Genomic DNA, 7,530 nt, shown 5'->3' with positions numbered 1-7,530 from the left:
GTTATGGTTGTTATTATGTATGCTTTCAAACATTAAACCATAAAACCACAGGAAACGTCTCTTATGAAATGCAGATTTGCAAACCCTTCTTATTATACGTTTCGCTGTTTCTCGAAGTCGCAGCACTTTGTTGCGGGCCGTGAAAAGAATACGACGCTACTTCACTTCGGTTCATACAGCTCAGGCGTGGTTAGAAATAATACAGGCCTGCTAGTTAACAAATACCTTTGCAAAGACGTTGACGCTCGAACTGAGACGTCCATGGGGCTGTAACAGAGCAAGCGTGTGGTGTGTTTGCAGGCGGCGGGCGACAGTCGGAGGGTGCTGCACGCGCTGCGCTCTCTGCTGGAGGAGCTCAGGGCGAGCTCGCGAGGAGGCCCAGAGGCGCTGGCAGCTGCAGCAGACGCTGGCCAACGAGAGCCGCGTGGGACATACAGCGCGCCGAGATGAGGAGTCACGCCAGCAAGGTACAGCACTTCAAACCTGACCGCTGTCTAGGGAGCATCCTGACGGACTCGGACTCCAAGGACCGACATCGCATCAACTTCATTAAAATTTTAATAAAGATGTATGAATTGAGCAAAACAGTACGGACATTGAACACAAATTGGAGAAAAATGTATCACAGTGTGCATAAAAATACGAAGCAGTGCGATTGTTTTCAACATTAATAATAATAATAATAATCGGAAATGTTTTTGAGCAGCATATGAGCATATTGGAATGATTTCTGTCAACAAAATTATGCAGCTTTGATCACAGGAATAAATTACATTTTAAAATATATTCATATAGAAAATAGTTATGATCAATTGGAATAATACTTCACAATATTTCTGTATTTACTGTAGAGCAAAATTAACATTTTTATCAATGTCCAGTGACTTTCTAAAAGGTCAAATTGGTAAAATTCGGTCTTGTGATAAAACAAATTTTCTTTATATCGTAACCAGACAGATCTAACTGCTTGATTATTAGCGCGCATTTCTCTCATATGGGCGTCGAATGATAAGCTATTACGAAATTAAATTTCCTCTAAAGCTGCTTTATGTGATTTGCGTTGTATAAAGTGATATACAGATAAACTAAAGCGAATAGTTCTTCCAAAAATGAAAAAATTCATTTAAGGAATTTTTCCTTTAAGGTGAACTGTTCCTTTAATTCAAATTCAAATGAACTAAATCTAGTTAAGCAGCATCTGCTAAGACGTTGAGCATCTGACTTGTGTGCTGTTTTGGTGTTGGCGAGTTAGGGAGCATCTTTAAATAGCCCGCTATATTTATGCAGCGGTCATGGTCTATTAAAAGAAAGCAGATGTCAGAGGAGCCCTGCGAGTAGATTTAGGAACATCTGGCTAGACATGCGAGGAAGGTGTATCTGGACTATACTGCACTACATTAACTGCATTTCATTTTGGCTGTTTGGCCAACGTACACTTTGCGTATATATTTACAGTAGCTATGTAGTCCTGTTTGTATGGCTGTGTTCGTAAAATGCAAAAATAAATCATTATTATTCATTAGACTTTATTGTTAATATTAGTAATCAACAATAATAATGCTTGAATGTTGCCACTGATGCAATCATTTTGCATATTTAATTCTGTTGGTGTTCTTCTAATAAAATAAAAATAATAATAATAATAATAAAATAATAAGTTATTATTATACGGGTAGATTGTTTTCATATGATGTCAGTAAGTTGCATACTTAACTGAGCAAGTTTAGTAAGCTAATACTAGTATTATGGTTAATAATAATAATAATAATATGTTAATAGTAATAATAAATGCTAATAATAAATTGTTGCCAAATGTCAGAAAGTTTTTTTAAATTTAGTTTAATACAAATAATTCTAAAAATATATTAATAGTGTTAATAAATGATAATATTGTGTTAATAATTTGCATGTTTGATTAAAAAAAAAAGATATCCTATAAATATATTTTAGAAATAAATATGGTTATTTGACATTTTTAGTCCATTGTTTACCTTAAAACCAAGAAGCTAATGTTATAAACTTCTTTTTAAACCAATAAGGTGATGTTATAAATAGTGATCGTGATTAATTGCTTCCAAAATAAGTTTTTGTTTACATTATATATGCACGTGTACTGTGTATGTTTATTATGTATATATATATATATATATATATATATATATATATATATATACACACACATTTACTTTTATATATTCATATTTTATATTATATAAATATATTATATATATATATATATATATATATATATATATATATATATATATATATATTTATATTTATATATTGTATACATGCATATTATGTAAACAAAAACATAATTGTTTGACATAAATCACAACTGAAATTGCTGTTCATTTTCATAATGTAAATGGAAGTGTAGTGGTTTTAATTTTAATTGCATGAATTTATTCGGTTGTTCTGTGCGTACATAAAATGAGCAAATTGTGCATGCTCTGCAAGACCGCAGGTGCCGTTTCAAACACATGCAATGCAGGCATTGACTCTTTTCGTCATGTTCAGCTGCAGGACACGAGAGGTGAGTCTGCAGGCGCAGACGAAGGTGCAGACTCTGCAGACGTCCTACAGCAGGAGCGGGAGGAACAGCGCCGTCTGTTGGCCGACACTCACAGCATGGCACTGGAGCTGCGCTGGAAGCTGCAGCACGGAGAAAAGCGCTGGACCCGTGAGAGGAATGAACTGCTGGAGCGCTTCGAGAAAGAGAGACAGGAGTGGGACCGCAGCTACCGGGAAATGCACCGCATGATGGAAAAGGTCCGGGGCGTAAATCATGCTTGTTTTACTCATGCACATCAACCCGTGGTAGACAAGACATGTACAGTAACTGCATTCAGTGCTGAAAAGTTGTGTAGCATTTAACGCAATGCAGATTGTGTCAATGCAGCTTCACAGAGATAGATAGATAAATAAATAGGAGAATCAATAATGGAAGCTCGTTATTTCATGAGACAATCCACCATATTTAGTTCACAGTGCATGTATAAAAATCTTTAAACATTTGAAAATATATAAATACATAAATATTAGATATTGTAACTTTTTGAGACATAATGTATGCATGTGTACTGTCTATATGTATATAAATACACACACATACATTATATATTTCAAAAAGACTTGCATGTTTTATGCATTTTTATATTTATATTCTTATTATTTGTACTATATAAAAATATATATTATATATAAAAAATTCTTGTGTGTTTATATTCATATATAAATATTAAATACACACCCATTATTATGTAAACAAAATCATTTGACAGCACTTATTATTATTATTATTATTATTATTATTATTATTATTATTATTGTTACATTTGACAGCTACAAAGTCAAAACAAGTCACTATTAATAAAAAATTATATAAACGTGGGAATGTGTTGGTAAACAAAGGTGTTCCACATCTAAGGGTTTCAGCTGGCCAAAAACCCTTATTTGCCTAAGACAGTTGGAAGCAAGACAGCTTACTAGGTCTTGAAACAAAGCCAACATCTCCTTTTCTCCACCCCAGATGCAGAAAGACGTCCTCCAGTCAGAAGGAGGCGCAGCTCACGTCTTTTCTCCTCAGGAGAGCCCCTGTAAGGCTCCTAGATCTCCACGCTCCCCCTGCATATCCGCACACACGCGCTCCCACTCTGACTCTGAGGCCACGCTGGAGGAGAAGGGGGCGATGGGCAGATCCAGACCCTTTGAGGGACACCGTCCCCCAGAGAGCCTGTTTCTGGATGCTCTTTCTCTGGATCATCTGAGCGAAGCCGAGGTGCCTCCTCCATCACGCCTGGAGAGTGAAAAGAGGTTCCCCCACCTGAAGGAAGTAAGAGAAAGAGTAAGACATGAGTACACACTGCACGATAGGGCACATTTTTATTATGCACTTTTTGGTATTTTTAGTCCACTCATAATATCAGGCACTGTTTTGTGTTTGTCATGGTCATTATCCTCCTTCTGACCATTATTGCTGCTGTTAAAGAGTTCTGTATGTATATGACCTCTATTATGATTGGCTAACTTGTTTGCATGTGAAATGAGGAATAATTATTACATAAGAAAACAATCTACATTCAGCCGCATAAATCTTTAAAGCAAGTTAACATTTTGAGGCTTTTATGTTTTAATTTTGTGTTGTTGTTTCAGGCACTGAATGAGATTTCTGAGAGTGTTGATCCTGCCATTTACCCTGAAGAAGAGAAGAGCAGCGGCAGCTTACTCAGGTACTGTTTTTATTTATGACTATTGTGTGTTCTAGTCAATGTAAGTTTTGGCCTGCTCTTAGCAGCCTAAAAGTGCTCTGAAGAAGCTTAATAAAACTTGGAAGAAGATACTTGAACAAAATAATCCTACATTTCAACGCTCAAAGATATATTATATGAAAAGGGGTAGTTTGTCATATTTATAAGTAGAGTGGTATTTACAATTGAAGATACCACAGTATACTTCTAAAGGGGTGGGGTGATATTTGTCAATGTATAGATGCCGGTTTTGTTATCTGGAAGTGACCTCCTATGATTCCAGGTTAATGACCCTAGTCCATTTATCAATGTCCTTTTCAGAGGTCTCCACATTGTTTCAGTTACTGCTAATAAGCTTCAGTGTCTTTTCCTGTCCATCTCAACAATTTCACTTTGCCCTTGTTTAAGTGCAGGCTAACAGCTATGTTTAGACTGTGATGTTGTTTGCCATTTCAGCAAAATCTCTGGAGATTTATGAATGGAAAATAATAGTTTAATATCGGTAGGCCGGAGATTAAATGTGCCAACAACAAAGGATAGCTAACTTTTTATTATTGCTCTAACAAAGATACTTATTCTTTGGGGCTGGAACATTAAATGGCTCCTATAGAGTGCTTTAAAATATCATTTGCATGCTTCTGATGGAGGGTTCTTATGTTCCTATTGTACTATGTTCAAAGTTTTCCCTGGCATGTTTTTTTTCCAAAGTATTCCCAGGCTCCAATGTTCTCATGGGTCTATATTTCCCAGTTCCTAGCATTCCATGTTGCTAGGGTCTTATGTGCCCAGTCCTCAAGTTTCCAGTCTTCCCTTGTTCTTAGGATTCTATGTTCCCAAGTTCTCAAGATCCCTTGTCTCAGGCTCCCATGTTCCTAGGTTTCTATGTCTCCCAGTTTTCAAGACACTATGTTCCCAAGGTTCTGTGTTCCCCAGTTACAGACTCCCATGTTCCTATGACTGTATCTTTCCTAGATTTCCAGGTTTGTTTTTTAGGGATTTATGTTCCCCATTCCCAGGTTCCCTTATTCCCAAGGTTCTAAGTTCCCCAGTTCTTAGGGTCTCAGGTTCTCAAGGCTAGGGGAGCATAGGGTTAACTCCGAGAACATAGATGCACTCAACTGGAGACACAAAGACTGTTCCAAAAAAGTAAACCGTGACATTGCGCTGCTTTATAATATACTTTCTTTGAGTATTGCGTTTGTCCTTTGCAGATAAGGCCATGCCTCAAGAAATTAAATCAAGCTAAATTCAGAATAATCCAAGATCAGGAAACAGTCAAGACCAGTATTGATTACAATGTTTTGCAACACAAGTGTAACCTTCCATCCGTTTTTACCTCTGCAGGGCGAAGTCAGTTTGCTCCATGAGCGACTTCCAGCGTTTGATGGACAGCTCCCCCTTCCTACCAGATAAGAGCAAGTCTGGTGAGCATGGACGAGATGATGTGACTCCTCCCCTTTCACCAGATGACCTCAAATACATTGAGGAGTTCAATAGCAAGGGTTGGGATCTGCCCACCAGCTCCCTGGCTACTTGCCCCATTCCTGGCCCAGTAATCCCTTCTCCAGTGATGGAAGCATGGGCAGAAAGGACAGAATCCCGAAGGACCGAGTCTACTTCAGAAGCATTCCAGCCAGCCTCTTGGTACCTGACCACCAGCGCTACCTTGACCACCAACACTTTGAGTAGCCCTGAGTACTGCCAAAAGCTCCCGGTCAGGGCAGCCCAGGGGGTGAACAGTTTGGGTGCATGTTCTCCACAGTCCCGTTCGAGGGGCGGTCTGCTCCAGGCCCCTGATCAGGAGTACATGTTCTCCAAAGTAAAGGGAGGAGGTAGTAGGAGGTGCTGAGGAGGTGTTTGGAGGAAGGTGGCCGTGTGAGCTTAGGAGTCATTTGGAGGCAGGAATTAGGCCTGGAGAACGTCCATCAATCTGCGCTGCAGTCGGGTATACCTCAGCATTAGAGCTGGAACTGTCTCGTAATCTGAGTGACGACATGAAGGAAAAGGCATTTTCTGCCCGGAATGCCATCCGATCATCTTCTGCGTCTGGGTCAAGCCCTCCGGAAAGGCAGCTACGGGACATGGCATGCCAGACGAATGGTTTAACCACACGGGGAACACAAACCACCCAGACCATCAGTGTGGGATTGCAAACAGAGGCTCTTCGCACCCTCACCAGCAGTCCTCACCGCTGTCTGACACCAAAAGGAGGATCCACACCCATCTCCTCTCCCTCGCGTAGCCTGAGAAAGATGCAGTACTCTCCAGTCGTACAGGCTAAGTTTGAACGACCATGCTGTTCGCCGAAATACGGCTCACCCAAGCTCCAAAGAAAACCCTCAAATTCTGGCAAATCAGAACAACCTGCCAGCCAAATCCGTGCCCCCACCCCAACAACCACTGCCCAGCAGCCAAAAGGGAACAACGAATCCGCTTGGGCACGTTCGACCACAACCAGAGACAGTCCCGTTCACACCACCATCAACGACGGCCTCTCCAGCCTCTTCAACATCATCGACCACACGCCCATCGCTTATGACCCAGTGCAGAAATTCAACAAGTCCCCGAGTCGCTCTCGTCCTACTGAAGCAGGGCCTCAAGGGCCAATGGATCCCAAATCTCCCAGTGTTTGTGCTGCACAGGGGCCTTTGAGGAACTCTCGGGGCAGGTCCCCAAGCCCTGTGCAGCTGATTGTAGAGACGCTTAAAGTGAGAGAAAACTCCAGAGGTGATCAGCATCAGACAGGACCTATCCGCTCCTCCGGGCTACACTCTAGCTGAGAGCATACGCAGATCTTGAATAAGAAACTACTGGAGCAGAGCTTCAGAGAAGAAAGGAGAGGCTTTCCGGTTCATCCATGAGCTGCTCCGAACAAAACCGAGACACAGAGAAACCAGAATGTCTTGAGGTAACTGAGATGTTTATTTAATCCTACCTAAAAAGAAGAAAACTATATATGCTCTTTTATAGCTCAGGATAATTAGTCAACTTGAAAAATTTAATAGTTGCTCTGGTCTTGTGCATGTGCAAATGTTTGTCATCAAAATTAAGATTTTGTTATAAATTCTAACTTTAAGTTCAGTTTGAGATATTGTTGAGAGCTCTTCTGAAACTCAAGAGGAGACACGTGTAAGATTTCTTGAGTCTTTTTCTAGCAGGAGACCTAATCAAATGTCTCCATTCAGTCGAGTCTTATTGCTGCCTAATAGACACAAATGAGATATTGAGATCTCATTTGTGATTTTTATTATTTCCACTTGGGTACATGTACACTTAG

General features: G+C 40.0%; 1 pseudogene; it reads left to right on the top strand.

The window, feature by feature from the left end:
* The window catches only part of LOC122335661, a 44,296-nt pseudogene extending 37,182 nt beyond the window's left edge, over window positions 1-7,114 (top strand).
* Window positions 7,115-7,530: the final 416 nt, after the last annotated feature.

This window comes from Puntigrus tetrazona, unplaced genomic scaffold, assembly GCF_018831695.1.
Source record: "Puntigrus tetrazona isolate hp1 unplaced genomic scaffold, ASM1883169v1 S000000846, whole genome shotgun sequence".
NCBI classification, from domain to species: Eukaryota; Metazoa; Chordata; class Actinopteri; order Cypriniformes; family Cyprinidae; genus Puntigrus; species Puntigrus tetrazona.
The sequence above is the reverse complement of the archived record's forward strand: the minus strand, read 5'-3'. Positions and strand labels throughout refer to the sequence as shown.